General features: G+C 48.8%; 1 pseudogene; it reads right to left on the reverse strand.

Annotated features, from left to right (window-relative positions):
* Nucleotides 1-2,795: 2,795 nt before the first annotated feature.
* On the reverse strand, nt 2,796-2,950 carry LOC115115959 (U1 spliceosomal RNA; annotated as a pseudogene).
* Nucleotides 2,951-23,530: the final 20,580 nt, after the last annotated feature.

The raw sequence follows: 23,530 nt of genomic DNA on the forward strand, positions 1-23,530 counted from the left end.
CTCATTGCCCAGAACAAGGTGAATGGAAGCACAGTCACACCATACAGACATATCCTTTTCTGTTCACACAGACCTACACTAGTCCAGGTTCCAGTGACCAAAGCAAACCTACAACACTTTAAGAATCCTGAAAGCTAGCAAGCATCCAAAACCAACATGATCCTACAGTAGGCAAAAAAAGCCTTTTTTCAAGGTCTCAGAGCAAGGGGAACAACTACTTCAAGGTCTCAGAGCGAGGGGAACAACTACTTCAAGGTCTCAGAGCAAGGGGAACAACTACTTCAAGGTCTCAGATCAAGGGGAACAACTACTTCAAGGTCTCAGAGCGAGGGGAACAACTACTTCAAGGTCTCAGAGCAAGGGGAACAACTACTTCAAGGTCTCAGAGCGAGGGGAACAACTACTTCAAGGTCTCAGAGCAAGGGGAACAACTACTTCAAGGTCTCAGAGCAAGGGGAACAACTACTTCAAGATCTCAGAGCAAGGGGAACAACTACTTCAAGGTCTCAGAGCAAGGGGAACAACTACTTCAAGGTCTCAGATCAAGGGGAACAACTACTTCATGGTCTCAGAGCAAGGAGAACAACTACTTCATGGTCTCAGAGCAAGGGGAACAACTACTTCAAGGTCTCAGAGCAAGGGGAACAACGACTTCAAGGTCTCAGAGGAAGGGGAACACCTACTTCAAGGTCTCAGAGCAAGGGGAACAACTACTTCAAGGTCTCAGAGCAAGGGGAACAACTACTTCATGGTCTCAGAGCAAGGGGAACAACTACTTCATGGTCTCAGAGCAAGGGGAACAACTACTTCATGGTCTCAGAGCAAGGGGAACACCTACTTCAAGGTCTCAGAGCAAGGGGAACAACTACTTCATGGTCTCAGAGCAAGGGGAACAACTACTTCATGGTCTCAGAGCAAGGGGAACAACTACTTCATGGTCTCAGAGCAAGGGGAACAATTACTTGAAGGTCTCAGAGCAAGGGGAACAACTACTTCATGGTCTCAGAGCAAGGGGAACAACTACTTAATGGTCTCAGAGCAAGGGGAACAACTACTTCAAGGTCTCAGAGCAAGGGGAACAACTACTTCAAGGTCGAGACGACAGTGGGTGTGTGTAGGGTGTGTTAGTTGGGACGACAGTGGGTGTGTGTAGGGTGTGTTAGTTGGGAGGACAGCGGGTGTGTGTAGGGTGTGTTAGTTGGGACGACAGTGGGTGTGTGTAGGGTGTGTTAGTTGGGACGACAGTGGGTGTGTGTAGGGTGTGTTAGTTGGGAGGACAGTGGGTGTGTGTAGGGTGTGTTAGTTGGGACGACAGTGGGTGTGTGTAGGGTGTGTTAGTTGGGAGGACATTGGGTGTGTGTAGGGTGTGTATAGGGTGTGTTAGTTGAGACGACAGTGGGTGTGTTAGTTGGGACGACAGTGGGTGTGTGTAGGGTGTGTTAGTTGGGACGACAGTGGGTGTGTGTAGGGTGTGTTAGTTGGGAGGACATTGGGTGTGTGTAGGGTGTGTGTAGGGTGTGTTAGTTGAGACGACAGTGGGTGTGTTAGTTGAGACGACAGTGGGTGTGTGTGTGTAGGGTGTGTTAGTTGAGACGACAGTGGGTGTGTGTAGGGTGTGTTAGTTGGGACGACAGTGGGTGTGTGTAGGGTGTGTTAGTTGGGACGACAGTGGGTGTGTTAGTTGAGACGACAGTGGGTGTGTTAGTTGAGACGACAGTGGGTGTGTTAGTTGAGACGACAGTGGGTGTGTTAGTTGAGACGACAGTGGGTGTGTTAGTTGAGACGACAGTGGGTGTGTGTAGGGTGTGTTAGTTGGGAGGACATTGGGTGTGTGTAGGGTGTGTTAGTTGGGACGACAGTGGGTGTGTGTAGGGTGTGTTAGTTGGGAGGACAGTGGGTGTGTTAGTTGGGAGGACAGTGGGTGTGTGTAGGGTGTGTTAGTTGGGACGACAGTGGGTGTGTGTAGCGTGTGTGTAATGTGTGTTAGTTGGGACAACAGTGGGTGTGTGTAGGGTGTGTTAGTTGAGACGACAGTGGGTGTGTTAGTTGGGACGACAGTGGGTGTGTGTAGGGTGTGTTAGTTGGGAGGACAGTGGGTGTGTTAGTTGGGAGGACAGTGGGTGTGTGTAGGGTGTTAGTTGGGACGACAGTGGGTGTGTGTAGGGTGTGTTAGTTGGGACAACAGTGGGTGTGTGTAGGGTGTGTTAGTTGGGACAACAGTGGGTGTGTGTAGGGTGTGTTAGTTGGGACAACAGTGGGTGTGTGTAGGGTGTGTTAGTTGGGACGACAGTGGGTGTGTGTAGGGTGTGTTAGTTGGGACGACAGTGGGTGTGTGTAGGGTGTGTTAGTTGGGACGACAGGCCCCAGAATCTTTATTTCTATTGTTTCCTCTTTTCATCCATAGTTGAGAGACGGGTCCATAAACACCCCTTAGTCTGCAGCACCTCACTCTCTGGTCCTCTTTCAGCACCAACTACCATGTCATTCTTTCAGAGCATCAGCCAATCAGATACTAGTCCTCAGCTTCAACGTGTTCAGATCTGGAGAGTCTGACCTGAGGAACCGTCCAACCACAGAGAGGAAAGCCAGCGGCTCCGATTAGCCATTTCCTGGAACTATGGAGACATGTAGGGCATGGCACATCAAAGGTCCCTGCCACCCCTTTCCCACAACCTTCCCAATCCCAGAGTATTCCCATTGTTTTAGATTCCCAGCTCCCCCATCTCTCTCTCTCTTACACTGCCCCATAGAGACGTAACAGCACACACTTCCCTACTGATGTTTAAAAAACATTTAACAGGGGAGCCCGAACACAGTCCAGAAATTATGCAATCGAGATTTCCACATTTAGGAACTTTGGAGGGGTCATCACAGCCGGAGTGCAATGGCTGAGCCTCGCCCTGGGTGAACTGCCTTCTTGATCACGGTACCTCTCTTGCCAGGTAAATATGATCCTTGCCAGGTATGTATGATCCTACTACTGTAGTGATTGTTATCCATAGAGGGTGTGTTGGTTTAAAACCTGTTAAAGAAATGAACGACGTAAAGCCACGCCTTCAGGCACCTTCAGGCACCTTTCAGAAGGGGAACTCTCTATCAGAGACAGACACACATTCTACCTTCCTTAAACTTTCCGCAGACTTCATTCTAACCTGAATAGCTGACTGACTGGCCATACATACATTTCCAGTCAATTGATGAGAGTTCCCATAGTAGCAATATCAGCCAGGAAAAGTGTTCAGTCTCTTGTGAGTGTGGTCAATGGGGGGTGAAGATAGTTCCTCTGATTACCTCTGATAAACTGATTACCGAGTCCCATCCGAATAACTTACTATGTACCTGGGGGAGTCCTAGCTACCTGATTAAAAACACGTCTTCAAACACAGATCTCAGGCCTCGCTCATTCATCCTGCTTCCCATGACATGCTTCCGATTTCACGTCTCTTCCCAGCTCTGTGTCTCACTGGAACACAAAGCACAGAGAGGGACCAGGTAAAGGAAGCTATGGCCATATATGGGCACAGGGACACACAGTGCCAGGTGGGTGTGTGGAGAACCGTTAACCTATCGTACCTGGGTACACAAACACACCTTTAAGAAGGCCCCTCCCTATCAACACACACAGGTGTGGTACATCAAACCAAATGCAGCGAGCAGCTCTTGTGACTTTCTACGTTATTCAGTTCAACTCTTTGCCTGAACTCAACAATGGACTGACTATTGTTGTCTAAACAAAACCAAGTCAGGTCATGCCAAAAGGAACAATAGAGAGTGAAAAAGACAGTTCTACATGGAACCCAAAAGGGTTCCACCGGAACCCAAAAAGGTTTCTTCCTGGAACCAAAAAGGGTTCTTCCTGGAACCAAAAAGGGTTCTCCTATGGGGACACCAGAAGAAGCCCTTTGGAATGCTTTTTAAAAAAGAGTGTAGTGAGAAGAGCCTCACATAGTGACGTCATCAAAGATAGCGCCAACACACTCACTGCACGGTGAACTGATGACCAACATCAAATGAATAAATCCTACCAGTACCAGCAAAACACTTTGTCATGGCAAAATGTCCATCTGTGAGACTTTGCCAAGTAGGACAGGTAAGAGTATGTAGCTATAGAGATCAGGTATAGGTATAGAGTATGTAGGTATAGAGATCAGGTATAGGTATAGAGTATGTAGGTATAGAGATCAGGTATAGGTATAGAGAATGTAGGTATATAGATCAGGTATAGAGATCAGGTATAGGTATAGAGTATGTAGGTATAGAGTATGTAGGTATAGAGATCAGGTATAGGTATAGAGTATGTAGGTATGGAGATCAGGTATAGGTATAGAGTATGTAGGTATGGAGATCAGGTATAGGTATAGAGTATGTAGGTATAGAGATCAGGTATAGGTATAGAGTATGTAGGTATGGAGATCAGGTATAGGTATAGAGTATGTAGGTATGGAGATCAGGTATAGGTAAGATTATGTAGGTATAGCGATCAGGTATAGAGATCAGGTATAGGTATAGAGTATGTAGGTATAGAGATCAGGTATAGAGATCAGGTATAGGTATAGAGTATGTAGGTATAGATATCAGGTATAGGTATAGAGTATGTAGGTATAGAGATCAGGTATAGGTATAGAGTATGTAGGTATAGAGATCAGGTATAGGTATAGAGTATGTAGCTATAGAGATCAGGTATAGAGATCAGGTATAGGTATAGAGTATGCAGGTATAGAGATCAGGTATAGGTATAGAGTATGTAGGTATAGAGATCAGGTATAGGTATAGAGTATGTAGGTATAGAGATCAGGTATAGATATAGAGTATGTAGGTATAGAGATCAGGTATAGAGATCAGGTATAGGTATAGAGTATGTAGGTATAGAGATCAGGTATAGAGATCAGGTATAGGTATAGAGTATGTAGGTAAAGAGATCAGGTATAGAGATCAGGTATAGGTATAGAGTATGTAGGTATAGAGATCAGGTATAGAGATCAGGTATAGGTAAGAGTATGTAGGTATAGAGATCAGGTATAGGTATAGAGTATGTAGGTATAGAGATCAGGTATAGAGATCAGGTATAGGTAAGAGTATGTAGGTATAGAGATCAGGTATAGGTATAGAGTATGTAGGTATAGAGATCAGGTATAGGTATAGAGTATGTAGGTATAGAGATCAGGTATAGAGATCAGGTATAGAGATCAGGTATAGGTATAGAGTATGTAGGTAAAGAGATCAGGTATAGAGATCAGGTATAGGTATAGAGTATGTAGGTATAGAGATCAGGTATAGAGATCAGGTATAGGTATAGAGTATGTAGGTATAGAGATCAGGTATAGGTATAGAGTATGTAGGTATAGAGATCAGGTATAGAAATCAGGTATAGGTATAGAGTATGTAGGTATAGAGATCAGGTATAGAAATCAGGTATAGGTATAGAGTATGTAGGTATAGAGATCAGGTATAGAGATCAGGTATAGGTATAGAGTATGTAGGTAAAGAGATCAGGTATAGGTAAGAGTATATAGGTATGGAGATCAGACAGAGAGCAGATTCCCCCTGAGAATCTAATCTCAACCATCAAGATACCGGCTATGCATCATACCGACAATATCAGGACTATCACACAGACAGGACACGCAGGCACGATAAGCACACACACACACACCCACACACACACCTACACACAAACACACCAGACACACAGGCACGATAAGCACACACACACCTAAACACACACACACACAAACACATACACACACAGACCGAACACGCAGGCACGATAAGCACACACACACCTACACACACACACAAACACACACACAGACCGGACACGCAGGCACGATAAGCACACACACACCTACACACACACACAGACCGGACACACAGGCACGATAAGCACAGATAGATTTAATTTAATTGACAGGCTAAAGCGACAAAGGTTTATGGCTGACTTTTATCACCAACGCACACACACACACACACACACACACACACACACACACACACACACACACCCACACACACCCACATACAAACACCCACACACCCACACACACACCCACACACACCCACATACAAACACCCACACACCCACACACACACCCACATACAAACACCCACACACCCACACCCACACACACACCCACATAAACACACACACACACAAACACCCACACACCCACACCCACACACGCTTGACCTCAGTAAACAACCAAATAATGTATTGTGTGAGCTGTTGGCTAGACATTTGGACTGGGGAGTGAGAGAACCAGACAGATGGACTGAGGTAGTGAGAGAACCAGACAGATGGACTGGGGGAGTGAGAGAACCAGACAGTTGGACTGGGGGAGGGAGAGAACCAGACAGTTGGACTGAGGGAGTGAGAGAACCAGACAGATGGACTGAGGGAGTGAGAGAACCTGACAGTTGGACTGAGGGAGTGAGAGAACCTGACAGTTGGACTGAGGGAGTGAGAGAACCAGACAGATGGGACTGAGGGAGTGAGAGAACCAGACAGATGGACTGGGGAGTGAGAGAACCAGACAGTTGGACTGGGGGAGTGAGAGAACCAGACAGATAGACTGAGGGAGTGAGAGAACCAGACAGGTGGACTGGGGGAGTGAGAGAACCAGACAGATAGACTGGGGGAGTGAGAGAACCAGACAGTTGGACTGGGGGAGTGAGAGAACCAGACAGATGGACTGAGGGAGTGAGAGAACCAGACAGTTGGATTGGGGGAGTGAGAGAACCAGACAGTTGGACTGGGGAGGGAGAGAACCAGACAGATGGACTGGGGGAGAGAGAGAACCAGACAGATGGACTGGGGGAGGGAGAGAACCAGACAGATGGAATGGGGGAGAGAAAGAACCAGACAGATGGAATGAGGGGGTGAGAGAACCAGACAGTTGGACTGGGGGAGTGAGAGAACCAGACAGTTGAATTGGGGGAGTGAGAGAACCAGACAGTTGGACTGGGGGAGTGAGAGAACCAGACAGATGGACTGAGGGAGTGAGAGAACCAGACAGGTGGACTGGGGGAGAGAGAGATTCAGACAGATGGACTGGGGAGGGAGAGAACCAGACAGATGGACTGGGGAGAGAGAGAACCAGACAGATGGACTGGGGGAGTGAGAGAACCAGACAGATGGACTGGGGGAGTGAGAGAACCAGACAGTTGGACTGGGGGAGTGAGAGAACCAGACAGATGGACTGAGGGAGTGAGAGAACCAGACAGATGGAATGGGGAGTGAGAGAACCAGACAGATAGACTGGGGGAGTGAGAGAACCAGACAGTTGGACTGGGGGAGTGAGAGAACCAGACAGTTGGACTGGGGAGAGAGAGAACCAGACAGATAGACTGGGGGAGTGAGAGAACCTGACAGTTGGACTGGGGGAGAGAGAGAACCAGACAGATGGACTGGGGGAGTGAGAGAACCAGACAGATGGACTGGGGAGTGAGAGAACCAGACAGTTGGACTGGGGAGTGAGAGAACCAGACAGATAGACTGGGGGAGTGAGAGAACCAGACAGTTGGATTGGGGGAGTGAGAGAACCAGGCAGTTGGATTGGGGGAGTGAGAGAACCAGCCAGATGGACTGAGGGAGTGACAGAACCAGACAGATGGACTGAGGGAGTGAGAGAACCAGACAGATGGACTGAGGGAGTGAGAGAACCAGACAGTTGGATTGGGGGAGTGAGAGAACCAGACAGTTGGACTGGGGAGGGAGAGAACCAGACAGATAGACTGGGGGAGAGAGAGAACCAGACAGATGGACTGGGGGAGGGAGAGAACCAGACAGATGGACTGGGGGAGGGAGAGAACCAGACAGATGGAATGGGGGAGAGAGAGAACCAGACAGATGGAATGAGGGGGTGAGAGAACCAGACAGTTGGACTGGGGGAGTGAGAGAACCAGACAGTTGAATTGGGGGAGTGAGAGAACCAGACAGTTGGACTGGGGGAGTGAGAGAACCAGACAGATGGACTGAGGGAGTGAGAGAACCAGACAGTTGGATTGGGGGAGTGAGAGAACCAGACAGTTGGACTGGGGAGGGAGAGAACCAGACAGATGGACTGGGGGAGAGAGAGAACCAGACAGATGGACTGGGGGAGGGAGAGAACCAGACAGATGGACTGGGGGAGAGAGAGAACCAGACAGATGGAATGAGGGAGTGAGAGAACCAGACAGTTGGACTGGGGAGTGAGAGAACCAGACAGTTGGATTGGGGGAGTGAGAGAACCAGACAGTTGGACTGGGGGAGTGAGAGAACCAGACAGATGGACTGAGGGAGTGAGAGAACCAGACAGGTGGACTGGGGGAGAGAGAGAACCAGACAGTTGGACTGGGGGAGTGAGAGAACCAGACAGTTGGACTGGGGGAGTGAGAGAACCAGACAGTTGGACTGGGGAGAGAGAGAACCAGACAGATAGACTGGGGGAGTGAGAGAACCTGACAGTTGGACTGGGGGAGAGAGAGAACCAGACAGATGGACTGGGGGAGTGAGAGAACCAGACAGATGGACTGGGGAGTGAGAGAACCAGACAGTTGGACTGGGGAGTGAGAGAACCAGACAGATAGACTGGGGGAGTGAGAGAACCAGACAGTTGGATTGGGGGAGTGAGAGAACCAGGCAGTTGGATTGGGGGAGTGAGAGAACCAGCCAGATGGACTGAGGGAGTGACAGAACCAGACAGATGGACTGAGGGAGTGAGAGAACCAGACAGTTGGACTGGGGGAGTGAGAGAACCAGACAGTTGGACTGGGGAGAGAGAGAACCAGACAGATAGACTGGGGGAGTGAGAGAACCTGACAGTTGGACTGGGGGAGAGAGAGAACCAGACAGATGGACTGGGGGAGTGAGAGAACCAGACAGATGGACTGGGGAGTGAGAGAACCAGACAGTTGGACTGGGGAGTGAGAGATCCAGACAGATAGACTGGGGGAGGGAGAGAACCAGACAGTTGGATTGGGGGAGTGAGAGAACCAGGCAGTTGGATTGGGGGAGTGAGAGAACCAGCCAGATGGACTGAGGGAGTGACAGAACCAGACAGATGGACTGAGGGAGTGAGAGAACCAGACAGTTGGACTGGGGGAGTGAGAGAACCAGACAGTTGGACTGGGGGAGTGAGAGAACCAGACAGATGGACTGAGGGAGTGAGAGAACCAGACAGTTGGATTGGGGGAGTGAGAGAACCAGACAGATGGACTGGGGAGGGAGAGAACCAGACAGATGGACTGGGGAGAGAGAGAACCAGACAGATGGACTGGGGGAGGGAGAGAACCAGACAGATGGACTGGGGGAGAGAGAGAACCAGACAGATCGAATGAGGGAGTGAGAGAACCAGACAGTTGGAATGGGGAGTGAGAGAACCAGACAGATAGACTGGGGGAGTGAGAGAACCAGACAGTTGGACTGGGGGAGTGAGAGAACCAGACAGTTGGACTGGGGGAGTGAGAGAACCAGACAGTTGGACTGGGGAGAGAGAGAACCAGACAGATAGACTGGGGGTGTGACAGAACCAGACAGATGGACTGAGAGAACCAGACAGTTGGACTGGGGGAGTGAGAGAACCAGACAGTTGGACTGGGGGAGTGAGAGAACCAGACAGATGGACTGAGGGAGTGAGAGAACCAGACAGTTGGATTGGGGGAGTGAGAGAACCAGACAGTTGGACTGGGGAGGGAGAGAACCAGACAGATGGACTGGGGGAGAGAGAGAACCAGACAGATGGACTGGGGGAGGGAGAGAACCAGACAGATGGACTGGGGGAGAGAGAGAACCAGACAGATGGAATGAGGGAGTGAGAGAACCAGACAGTTGGACTGGGGGAGTGAGAGAACCAGACAGTTGGATTGGGGGAGTGAGAGAACCAGACAGTTGGACTGGGGGAGTGAGAGAACCAGACAGATGGACTGAGGGAGTGAGAGAACCAGACAGGTGGACTGGGGGAGAGAGAGAACCAGACAGATGGACTGGGGAGGGAGAGAACCAGACAGATGGACTGGGGAGAGAGAGAACCAGACAGATGGACTGGGGGAGTGAGAGAACCAGACAGATGGACTGGGGGAGTGAGAGAACCAGACAGTTGGACTGGGGGAGGGAGAGAACCAGACAGTTGGACTGGGGGAGTGAGAGAACCAGACAGTTGGACTGGGGGAGTGAGAGAACCAGACAGATGGAATGGGGAGTGAGAGAACCAGACAGATAGACTGGGGGAGTGAGAGAACCAGACAGTTGGACTGGGGGAGTGAGAGAACCAGACAGTTGGACTGGGGGAGTGAGAGAACCAGACAGTTGGACTGGGGAGAGAGAGAACCAGACAGATAGACTGGGGGAGTGAGAGAACCTGACAGTTGGACTGGGGGAGAGAGAGAACCAGACAGATGGACTGGGGGAGTGAGAGAACCAGACAGATGGACTGGGGAGTGAGAGAACCAGACAGTTGGACTGGGGAGTGAGAGAACCAGACAGATAGACTGGGGGAGTGAGAGAACCAGACAGTTGGATTGGGGGAGTGAGAGAACCAGGCAGTTGGATTGGGGGAGTGAGAGAACCAGCCAGATGGACTGAGGGAGTGACAGAACCAGACAGATGGACTGAGAGAACCAGACAGTTGGACTGGGGGAGTGAGAGAACCAGACAGTTGGACTGGGAGAGTGAGAGAACCAGACAGATGGACTGAGGGAGTGAGAGAACCAGACAGGTGGACTGGGGGAGAGAGAGAACCAGACAGATGGACTGGGGAGGGAGAGAACCAGACAGATGGACTGGGGAGAGAGAGAACCAGACAGATGGACTGGGGGAGTGAGAGAACCAGACAGATGGACTGGGGGAGTGAGAGAACCAGACAGTTGGACTGGGGGAGGGAGAGAACCAGACAGTTGGACTGGGGGAGTGAGAGAACCAGACAGTTGGACTGGGGGAGTGAGAGAACCAGACAGTTGGACTGGGGGAGTGAGAGAACCAGACAGTTGGACTGGGGAGTGAGAGAACCAGACAGTTGGACTGGGGGAGTGAGAGAACCAGACAGTTGGACTGGGGAGAGAGAGAACCAGAGTAATCTGAGGTGGAACCATAGGAGTGGCTATCATTGTACTGCAGTAACACAAAGAGAAAAGGTGTGTGTGTGTGTGTGTGTGTGTGGGAGAGAGGGTGTGTGCGCGGGTGTGTGTGAGAGGGTGTGTGTGCGGGTGCAAGTGTGGGTGGGCAGGCTTGTGTGTGAAAGGGTGTGAGAGGGTGTGTGTGCGCGGGTGTACGTGAGAGGGTCTGTCTGTGACCGCATTCCTCAGAGGGAGGGGTCACACACACACGCGCGAATACACCATGCTTTCTGAGCGATCCCTAATCTTCCTGTCTAGGCAGGTAGCATTAGGTCCTAATTTTAGTGTGGCCAATGTTCATGTTTGTCTGTGGTAGTTTGTCTGTGGAGAAGGAATAGAAGCAGCATCCTGATCACTAGAAATAGAGCCTGAACAGTTGAAAATGTCCTGAGAACGTCGTCGTTTGGAGAATCACACATTTGTAGAAAAAAGTATTGCTCAGCACTGGACGCGAACACATGATGCTCAGAGCCAAAGTGCACTGCTCAGACCACTGCCGCTACTACGGCAGTTCACAACATGTTAGCAAACCGCGAGAATACGAAGACGATGATAGCTGATGGAAATAGCGCATTGTTGCTTATTAGCGGTCCTAAACCATTGCCCTAAACTTAACCACACATTGTACATTCCATAAAAGAGTAATGATCCCATCCATTAGAGTAAACCTCCCTGACCTCCATTAGAGTAAACCTCCCTGACCTCTATTACAGAGTAAACCTCCCTGACCTCCATTACAGAGTAAACCTCCCTGACCTCCATTACAGAGTAAACCTCCCTGACATCCATTACAGAGTAAACCTCCCTGACCTCCATTACAGGGTAAACCTCCCTGACCTCTATTACGGAGTAAACCTCCCTGACCTCTATTACAGAGTAAACCTCCCTGACATCCATTACAGGGTAAACCTCCCTGACCTCCATTACAGAGTAAACCTCCCTGACCCCTATTACAGAGTAAACCTCCCTGATCTCCATTACAGAGTAAACCTCCCTGACATCCATTACAGAGTAAACCTCCCTGACCTCCATTACAGAGTAAACCTCCCTGACCTCCATTACAGAGTAAACCTCCCTGACCTCCATTACAGGGTAAACCTCCCTGACCTCTATTACGGAGTAAACTCCCTGACCTCTATTACAGAGTAAACTCCCTGACCTCTATTACAGAGTAAACCTCCCTGACCTCCATTACAGGGTAAACCTCCCTGACCTCTATTACGGAGTAAACCTCCCTGACCTCTATTACAGAGTAAACCTCCCTGACATCCATTACAGAGTAAACCTCCCTGACATCCATTACAGGGTAAAACTCCCTGACCTCCATTACAGAGTAAACCTCCCTGACCTCTATTACAGAGTAAACCTCCCTGACCTCCATTAGAGTAAACCTCCCTGACCTCTATTACAGAGTAAACCTCCCTGACCTCCATTACAGAGTAAACCTCCCTGACCTCCATTACAGGGTAAACCTCCCTGACCTCTATTAGAGTAAACCTCCCTGACATCCATTACAGAGTAAACCTCCCTGACCTCCATTACAGAGTAAACCTCCCTGACCTCCATTACAGGGTAAACCTCCCTGACCTCTATTAGAGTAAACCTCCCTGACATCCATTACAGAGTAAACCTCCCTGACCTCTATTACAGAGTAAACCTCCCTGACCTCCATTAGAGTAAACCTCCCTGACCTCTATTACAGAGTAAACCTCCCTGACCTCCATTACAGAGTAAACCTCCCTGACATCCATTACAGAGTAAACCTCCCTGACCTCCATTACAGAGTAAACCTCCCTGACCTCCATTACAGAGTAAACCTCCCTGACATCCATTACAGAGTAAACCTCCCTGACCTCCATTACAGGGTAAATCTCCCTGACCTCCATTACAGAGTAAACCTCCCTGACATCCATTACAGAGTAAACCTCCCTGACCTCCATTACAGAGTAAACCTCCCTGACCTCCATTACAGGGTAAACCTCCCTGACCTCCATTACGGAGTAAACCTCCCTGACCTCTATTACAGAGTAAACCTCCCTGACATCCATTACAGGGTAAACCTCCCTGACCTCCATTACAGAGTAAACCTCCCTGACCTCTATTACGGAGTAAACCTCCCTGACCTCCATTACAGAGTAAACCTCCCTGACATCCATTACAGAGTAAACCTCCCTGACCTCCATTACAGAGTAAACCTCCCTGACCTCCATTACAGAGTAAACCTCCCTGACCTCCATTACAGGGTAAACCTCCCTGACCTCTATTACGGAGTAAACTCCCTGACCTCTATTACAGAGTAAACCTCCCTGACCTCCATTACAGGGTAAACCTCCCTGATCTCTATTACGGAGTAAACCACCCTGACCTCTATTACAGAGTAAACCTCCCTGACATCCATTACAGAGTAAACCTCCCTGACATCCATTACAGGGTAAACCTCCCTGACCTCCATTACAGAGTAAACCTCCCTGACCTCTATTACAGAGTAAACCTCCCTGACCTCCATTAGAGTAAACCTCCCTGACCTCTATTACAGAGTAAACCTCCCTGACCTCCATTACAGAGTAAACCTCCCTGACCTCCATTACAGGGTAAACCTCCCTGACCTCTATTAGAGTAAACCTCCCTGACATCCATTACAGAGTAAACCTCCCTGACCTCCATTACAGAGTAAACCTCCCTGACCTCTATTACAGAGTAAACCTCCCTGACCTCCATTAGAGTAAACCTACCTGACCTCTATTACAGAGTAAACCTCCCTGACCTCCATTACAGAGTAAACCTCCCTGACATCCATTACAGAGTAAACCTCCCTGACATCCATTACAGAGTAAACCTCCCTGACCTCCATTACAGAGTAAACCTCCCTGACATCCATTACAGAGTAAACCTCCCTGACCTCCATTACAGGGTAAATCTCCCTGACCTCCATTACAGAGTAAACCTCCCTGACATCCATTACAGAGTAAACCTCCCTGACCTCCATTACAGGGCAAACCTCCCTGACCTCCATTACAGGGTAAATCTCCCTGACCTCCATTACAAGGTAAACCTCCCTGACACAGGCGACCGCAGAAGGTGACTCTGAACACAGGCGACCGCAGAAGGTGACCCTGAACACAGGCAACCGCAGAAGGTGACTCTGAACACAGGCGACTGAACCCTACTGTCCATTCAGAAACCCTGCTCTTCTCTCAACCAATAAGATTGTCCGCTCAGACTGCCCATTCATAAAGAAACACGCGCCGAGTTACAGTATATACATTCACTTCCCCCCCATCTCCTCGTGCTCGGAGTTCATTCATGCCTTCTGCCACTGGGTAAAAGGAGTGGAATGTACCATTTACCACAATTTATAGAAACAACATGACAGAGAACGGGGAGGAAGCTATACAACATTCCTATTCTCTACTACATACAGTATCAACTCAACAGAACATGTCAATGACTGCATAGAACCAATAAAACAGACATTAGCAACACCATGACTGATATCCTAAGGAAAAGTAAATATTACTCTTGCCCTATACTGTGCCCTTCACAGCTTATTTAAATAACTTACATTTGGAGACAGCATACGAGCTCTGTCATACTTCTGTATCCATATGATTCTATCAATGTACAAGCTATACACGCTATTACACTCTATGACTATGTAACATCTATGTAACTGTTATATAACAGCTATGTAACAGCTATGTAACAGCTATGTAACAGTGAATCAGCTATGTAACAGCTATGTAACAGCTATGTAACAGTGAATCAGCTATGTAACAGCTATGTAACAGCTATGTAACAGCTATGAATCAGCTATGTAACAGCTATGTAACAGTGAATCAGCTATGTAACAGCTATGTAACAGTGAATCAGCTATGTAACAGCTATGAATCAGCTATGTAACAGCTATGTAACAGCTATGTAACAGTGAATCAGCTATGTAACAGCTATGTAACAGTGAATCAGCTATGTAACAGCTATGTAACAGCTATGTAACAGCGAATCAGCTATGTAACAGTGAATCAGCTATGTAACAGCTATGTAACAGCTATGTAACAGCTATGAAACAGCGATGTAACAGCTATGTAACAGTGAATCAGCTATGTAACAGCGATGTAACAGTGAATCAGCTATGTAACAGCGATGTAACAGTGAATCAGCTATGTAACAGCGATGTAACAGTGAATCAGCTATGTAACAGCTATGTAACAGCTATGTAACAGCTATGTAACAGCGATGAAACAGCGATGTAACAGCGATGTAACAGCTATGTAACAGCTATGTAACAGCTATGTAACAGCGATGAAACAGCGATGTAACAGCGATGTAACAGCGATGTAACAGCTATGTAACAGCTATGTAACAGCGATGTAACAGCGATGTAACAGTGAATCAGCTATGTAACAGCGATGTAACAGTGAATCAGCTATGTAACAGCGATGTAAGTGAATCAGCTATGTAACAGCTATGTAACAGCTATGTAACAGCGATGAAACAGCGATGTAACAGCGATGTAACAGCTATGTAACAGCTATGTAACAGCTATGTAACAGCGATGTAACAGCGATGTAACAGCTATGTAACAGCGATGTAACAGCGATGAAACAGCGATGTAACAGCGGTGTAACAGCTATGTAACAGCGATGTAACAGCGATGTAACAGCGATGTAACAGCTATGTAACAGCGATGTAACAGCTATGTAACAGCGATGAAACAGCGATGTAACAGCGATGTAACAGCGATGTAACAGCTATGTAACAGCGATGAAACAGCGATGTAACAGCGATGTAACAGCTATGTAACAGCTATGTAACAGCGATGTAACAGCGATGAAACAGCGATGTAACAGCGATGTAACAGCTATGTAACAGCTATGTAACAGCGATGTAACAGCGATGTAACAGCGATGTAACAGCGATGTAACAGCTATGTAACAGCTATGTAACAGCGATGTAACAGCTATGTAACAGCGATGAAACAGCGATGTAACAGCGATGTAACAGCGATGTAACAGCTATGTAACAGCGATGTAACAGCTATGTAACAGCTATGTAACAGCGATGTAACAGCTATGTAACAGCGATGTAACAGCGATGTAACAGCGATGTAACAGCTATGTAACAGCTATGTAACAGCTATGTAACAGCTATGTAACAGCGATGTAACAGCGATGTAACAGCGATGTAACAGCTATGTAACAGCGATGTAACAGCGATGTAACAGCTATGTAACAGCTATGTAACAGCTATGTAACAGCGATGTAACAGCGATGTAACAGCTATGTAACAGCTATGTAACAGCGATGTAACAGCTATGTAACAGCTATGAATCAGCTATGTAACAGCGATGTAACAGCTATGTAACAGCGATGTAACAGCGATGTAACAGCTATGTAACAGCTATGTAACAGCTATGTAACAGCTATGTAACAGCGATGTAACAGCTATGTAACAGCGATGTAACAGCGATGTAACAGCGATGTAACAGCTATGTAACAGCGATGTAACAGCTATGTAACAGCGATGTAACAGCGATGTAACAGCTATGTAACAGCGATGTAACAGCGATGTAACAGCTATGTAACAGCGATGTAACAGCTATGTAACAGCTATGTAACAGCGATGTAACAGCTATGTAACAGCTATGTAACAGCGATGTAACAGCTATGTAACAGCGATGTAACAGCGATGTAACAGCGATGTAACATATGTAGCAGTGAATCAGATGTGTTGTAATCCAACTAATCTAATAACACTCTGAGGTAACATTCACACTAGTGGTCTCTATTCAATCCAGCACAGCTCCAATACATTACAGTAAATCACCACTCTATCTCACTGAGCTTTCAGCTAGAGTCCCTCACACCAATAGAAACACATATCATCATCTTACTACAGAGAAAGGATTTCTGTCACAAAGATGGCATTCTTTTCTAAATGCAGTGTCTATTTCTATTCAATAAGAAATGTGTAATTCTGAGCTTCTCTAGTTTTCCTCTAGTCTGGTCTGACTATGGAGGATCAGTGAGCGTTTTCTCAGCCTTAACGTGGACCATATGATATCCATCAGAAGCAGCAGTGCTAACTGGGACTTTCTCCCCCCCCCCCCCCCCCCCACTTACCTACTTAGAGCATTTCCTCCTGATGGCTGTGAGCTTCACGCCGGACCCTCTCAGTCTCTCTTTCTGTGTTGTTCTGGCTCTCTGTCGGTTCCCCTCTTCTTCCACTTTCTCTCTGCCCCCTCCCCTCTCTTTCTGTCAGATAATCTGGGGTTCCCCTCCAGTTTGCCTCTCTCAGGGAGAGAAGAGAGAGAATTGTCTCTCTAGCTTCCAAACTTAGCTAAACCAAATTCAAAAGAATCTGTCCTTACACGTCTCTCTCTCTCCCTCCCCTCTCTCTCTCCTCTCTCCACTCTCTCTCTCTCCCCTCTCTCTCTCCTCTCTCTCTCTCCCCTCTCTCTCTCCTCTCTCTCCCCTCTCTCTCTCCCCTCTCTCTCTCTCTCTCTCCTCTCTCTCTCCTCTCTCCCCTCTCTCTCCTCTCTCTCTCCTCCTCCTCTCTCTCCTCTCTCCTTCCTCTCCCTTTCTCTTTCTCTTTCAGTCTTTTTTTCTCCTTCGGTTGCATTCTTCAGAGTGTAATCAGTAACAGGCTTAAAGTGACAGCGCTGTGCTGAAGCCGAAACACAGACACACTCTCTCTCTCGCGCGCGCGCACACACACACACACTCTCACACACACACACTCTCACAGACACACACACGCACACACACACTCACACACACACCCTCTTTCTCTTTAAGTCCCTCTGGGCTAAAGGTGCTTTCCCACCACACTGCCGACCCCGCTCTCACAACCTAGCCCTGCTGAGAAAAAACTACTATCACATGTTACAGCACTAAGACTCTCTCTCTCTTCTATTCCTCTTTATCTCTCTCTCTTTCCCCCTCTTTATCTCTCTCTCTCTTTCCCCCTCTATTCCTCTTTCTTTATCTCTCTCTTTCCCCCTCTATTCCTCATCTCTCTCTTTCCCCCTCTATTCCTCTTTCTTTATCTCTCTCTCTCTTTCCCCTTCTTCCTCTGTCTGTCTGTCTGTCTGTCTGTCTGTCTGTCTGTCTGTCTGTCTGTCTGTCTGTCTGTCTGCGTCAGAGGGGCTGAGGGAAAGAGAGGGAGGGAGGTAGCAAGACACAGACAGACAGACAGACAGACAGACTCTCTCTTACACACTCTGAGCTGAGACTGAGCTCTTATAGTCCCTTGCTGAAAGGGGCTGAGCCTATAGCAGTGGAGGGCAGTGTCCTGTTACACTCCTCTCAATTGAGAGGTTAGAGAGAGGACACCCATTCAAAAAAAACGAGAGGGAGAGGGGAGGTCTCGTTATCAGCTAAGAGACGTACACATGGTTCTGTCGATTGATTGAAATGAACAGTGAGAGTCCTGTAGATCACAGACAAGACCCCTGCACTTCTCTCCTATCTACAGTGACTGCTCCCCCTTCACTGTCTCTAGTCTACACCACGGAGAAAGTACCTGGACTGGCAGTCGATCACCTCTGAGACACCTGAGAAATAGGAAAATAAGCTGAGATATCAGACACTAAAGCACAAATGACATGTACAAGACAGAAGTTTGGATGTCCAGTAGAGAGAGAGAGAGAACATGAAAGAGAAAGAAAGAACATCTTCATCTGCCAGTCCTCACCTCCATATAACCTTCTCTCAACCATACCTTTCCTCACTCTGTTTCCAAGAGTAGAGATATTGGAAGGAGCTCGGAAAATACCACTCCAGTAGAAATCCCTGCTCACGATACTAAGCACTGGCGTTTTTGGCTAACTCAGCCCATCAGCACAAGTACAGAGACAGTGGCAGAACTGTGCAAAAAGTAAAGTGGTCTTGATTTGAAAAGCCAGAAGAGCAGTGTGTGTAAGGCTGTAGTCAGGTTGTAGTCAGGTTGTAGTCAGGCTGGAGTCAGGTTGTAGTCAGATTGTAGTCAGGTAGTAGTCAGGCTGGAGTCAGGTTGTAGTCAGGTTGTAGTCAGGCTGGAGTCAGATTGTAGTCAGGTTGTAGTCAGGCTGGAGTCAGGCTGGAGTCAGATTGTAGTCAGGTTGTAGTCAGGATGTAGTCAGGTTGTAGTCAGATTGTAGTCAGGTAGTAGTCAGGCTGGAGTCAGGCTGGAGTCAGGTTGGAGTCAGGTTGGAGTCAGGCTGGAGTCAGGTTGGAGTCAGGCTGGAGTCAGGTAGTAGTCAGGCTGGAGTCAGGTAGTAGTCAGGCTGGAGTCAGACAGTAGTCAGGTGGTAGTCAGGCTGTAGACAGGCTGGAGTCAGGTAGTAGTCAGGCTGGAGTCAGGTAGTAGTCAGGCTGGAGTCAGGCTGTAGACAGGCTGGAGTCAGACAGTAGTCAGGCTGTAGACAGGCTGGAGTCAGACAGTAGTCAGGCTGTAGTCAGGCTGGAGTCAGGCTGTAGACAGGCTGGAGTCAGACAGTAGTCAGGCTGTAGTCAGGCTGGAGTCAGGCTGTAGACAGGCTGGAGTCAGGCAGTAGTCAGGCTGGAGTCAGGCTGTAGACGGGCTGGAGTCAGGCTGTAGACAGGGTGGAGTCAGACAGTAGTCAGGCTGGAGTCAGGTTGTAGTCAGGCAGTAGTCAGGATGGAGTCAGGCTGGAGTCAGGCTGTAGACAGGCTGGAGTCAAACAGTAGTCAGGCTTGAGTCAGGCTGTAGACAGGCTAGAGTCAGACAGTAGTCAGGCTGTAGTCAGACTGGAGTCAGGCTGTAGACAGGCTGGGGTCAGGCTGTAGACAGGCTGGAGTCAGACAGTAGTCAGGCTGTAGTCAGGCTGGAGTCAGGCTGTAGACAGGCTGGAGTCAGACAGTAGTCAGGCTGTAGTCAGGCTGGAGTCAGGCTGTAGTCAGGCTGGAGTCAGGCTGTAGACAGGCTGGAGTCAGACAGTAGTCAGGCTGTAGTAGCTCTTCAGGTTACTACAGATTTATACACACAAGTAATACAAATCTATCCTTTAAAAAGACAAGGACTGAAGTAGGACATCTCAATTACTGACGTAGCCATTCAATTAGCTAATTTATAATCAGGTCAAAATATGAGTATAATATACATTTAAAATTCTGCAATTTTGTATAGTTATTGTTATTGAGAGAGAATGGTAACTGGGTAGGGCTCAAGAAAACCCAGTTACTACACAATGGACAGTGGTTGGGTGGGGCTGTAGGAAACCCATTACTACAGAATGTACGGAGGGTGGGTGAGGGTGTGTGTGTGAATCACAGCTTGCCATGTGTCAGCAGCACAGTGAAACTATATGCTCTCTGTCTGTCTCTCATTGTGTTCAGTGGGTGACTCTCAGCTACAGTATGTTAGCTAGCTAGCGTTAGTGTGGTTTAGCTAGCATGACTCAGAGCCATGACTGACTAAAATACCGTAGAAGTGAGGGACAAACAGCTGGAATGACCTTTATTTAGCTGGAATGGTGTAATAGTGGAGCAGGAACTGAAATGTCAGAGCATCCTCTATTCCTCTGATATTCATTAGGATTACATTTACATTTACATTTATGTCATTTAGCAGACGCTCTTATCCAGAGCGACTTACAAATTGGTGCTTTCACCTTATGACATCCAGTGGAACAGCCACTTTACAATAGTGCATCTAGGTATTTTAAGGGGGTGAGAAGGATTACTTTATCCTATTCTAGGTATTCCTTAAAGAGGTGGGGTTTCAGGTGTCTCCGGAAGGTGGTGATTGACTCCGCTGTCCTGGCGTCGTGAGGGAGTTTGTTCCACCATTGGGGGGCCAGAGCAGCGAACAGTTTTGACTGGGCTGAGCGGGAACTGTACTTCCTCAGTGGTAGGGAGGCGAGCAGGCCAGAGGTGGATGAACGCAGTGCCCTTGTTTGGGTGTAGGGCCTGATCAGAGCCTGGAGGTACTGAGGTGCCGTTCCCCTCACAGCTCCGTAGGCAAGCACCATGGTCTTGTAGCGGATGCGAGCTTCAACTGGAAGCCAGTGGAGAGAGCGGAGGAGCGGGGTGACGTGAGAGAACTTGGGAAGGTTGAACACCAGACGGGCTGCGGCGTTCTGGATGAGTTGTAGGGGTTTAATGGCACAGGCAGGGAGCCCAGCCAACAGCGAGTTGCAGTAATCCAGACGGGAGATGACAAGTGCCTGGATTAGGACCTGCGCCGCTTCCTGTGTGAGGCAGGGTCGTACTCTGCGGATGTTGTAGAGCATGAACCTACAGGAACGGGCCACCGCCTTGATGTTAGTTGAGAACGACAGGGTGTTGTCCAGGATCACGCCAAGGTTCTTAGCGCTCTGGGAGGAGGACACGATGGAGTTGTCAACCGTGATGGCGAGATCATGGAACGGGCAGTCCTTCACCGGGAGGAAGAGCAGCTCCGTCTTGCCGAGGTTCAGCTTGAGGTGGTGATCCGTCATCCACACTGATATGTCTGCCAGACATGCAGAGATGCGATTCGCCACCTGGTCATCAGAGGGGGGAAAGGAGAAGATTAATTGTGTGTCGTCTGCATAGCAATGATAGGAGAGACCATGTGAGGTTATGACAGAGCCAAGTGACTTGGTGTATAGCGAGAATAGGAGAGGGCCTAGAACAGAGCCCTGGGGGACACCAGTGGTGAGAGCGCGTGGTGAGGAGACAGATTCTCGCCACGCCACCTGGTAGGAGCGACCTGTCAGGTAGGACGCAATCCAAGCGTGGGCGCGCCGGAGATGCCCAACTCGGAGAGGGTGGAGAGGAGGATCTGATGGTTCACAGTATCGAAGGCAGCCGATAGGTCTAGAAGGATGAGAGCAGAGGAGAGAGAGTTAGCTTTAGCAGTGCGGAGTGCCTCCGTGATACAGAGAAGAGCAGTCTCAGTTGAATGACTAGTCTTGAAACCTGACTGATTTGGATCAAGAAGGTCATTCTGAGAGAGATAGCGGGAGAGCTGGCCAAGGACGGCACGTTCAAGAGTTTTGGAGAGAAAAGAAAGAAGGGATACTGGTCTGTAGTTGTTGACATCGGAGGGATCGAGTGTAGGTTTTTTCAGAAGGGGTGCAACTCTCGCTCTCTTGAAGACGGGAGGGACGTAGCCAGCGGTCAGGGATGAGTTGATGAGCGAGGTGAGGTAAGGGAGAAGGTCACCGGAGATGGTCTGGAGAAGAGAGGAGGGGATAGGGTCAAGCGGGCAGGTTGTTGGGCGGCCGGCCGTCACAAGACGCGAGATGTCATCTGGAGAGAGAGGGAGAAAGAGGTCAGAGCACAGGGTAGGGCAGTGTGAGCAGAACCAGCGGTGTCGTTTGACTTAGCAAACGAGGATCGGATGTCGTCGACCTTCTTTTCAAAATGGTTGACGAAGTCATCTGCAGAGAGGGAGGAGGGGAGGATTCAAGAGGGAGGAGAAGGTGGCAAAGAGCTTCCTAGGGTTAGAGGCAGATGCTTGGAATTTAGAGTGGTAGAAAGTGGCTTTAGCAGCAGAGACAGAGGAGGAAAATGTAGAGAGGAGGGAGTGAAAGGATGCCAGGTCCGCAGGGAGGCGAGTTTTCCTCCATTTCCGCTCGGCTGCCCGGAGCCCTGTTCTGTGAGCTCGCAATGAGTCGTCGAGCCACGGAGCGGGAGGGGAGGACCGAGCCGGCCTGGAGGATAGGGGACATAGAGAGTCAAAGGATGCAGAAAGGGAGGAGAGGAGGGTTGAGGAGGCAGAATCAGGAGATAGGTTGGAGAAGGTTTGAGCAGAGGGAAGAGATGATAGGATGGAAGAGGAGAGAGTAGCGGGGGAGAGAGAGCGAAGGTTGGGACGGCGCGATACCATCCGAGTAGGGGCAGTGTGGGAAGTGTTGGATGAGAGCGAGAGGGAAAAGGATACAAGGTAGTGGTCGGAGACTTGGAGGGGAGTTGCAATGAGGTTAGTGGAAGAACAGCATCTAGTAAAGATGAGGTCGAGCGTATTGCCTGCCTTGTGAGTAGGGGGGGAAGGTGAGAGGGTGAGGTCAAAAGAGGAGAGGAGTGGAAAGAAGGAGGCAGAGAGGAATGAGTCAAAGGTAGACGTGGGGAGGTTAAAGTCGCCCAGAACTGTGAGAGGTGAGCCGTCCTCAGGAAAGGAGCTTATCAAGGCATCAAGCTCATTGATGAACTCTCCGAGGGAACCTGGAGGGCGATAAATGATAAGGATGTTAAGCTTGAAAGGGCTGGTAACTGTGACAGCATGGAATTCAAAGGAGGCGATAGACAGATGGGTAAGGGGAGAAAGAGAGAATGACCACTTGGGAGAGATGAGGATCCCGGTGCCACCACCCCGCTGACCAGAAGCGTGGGCGGACGAAGAGAGAGCAGTAGGAGTAGCGGTGTTGTCTGTGGTGATCCATGTTTCCGTCAGTGCCAAGAAGTCGAGGGACTGGAGGGAGGCATAGGCTGAGATGAACTCTGCCTTGTTGGCCGCA

Source organism: Oncorhynchus nerka, linkage group LG3, assembly GCF_034236695.1.
Source record: "Oncorhynchus nerka isolate Pitt River linkage group LG3, Oner_Uvic_2.0, whole genome shotgun sequence".
NCBI lineage: Eukaryota > Metazoa > Chordata > Actinopteri > Salmoniformes > Salmonidae > Oncorhynchus > Oncorhynchus nerka.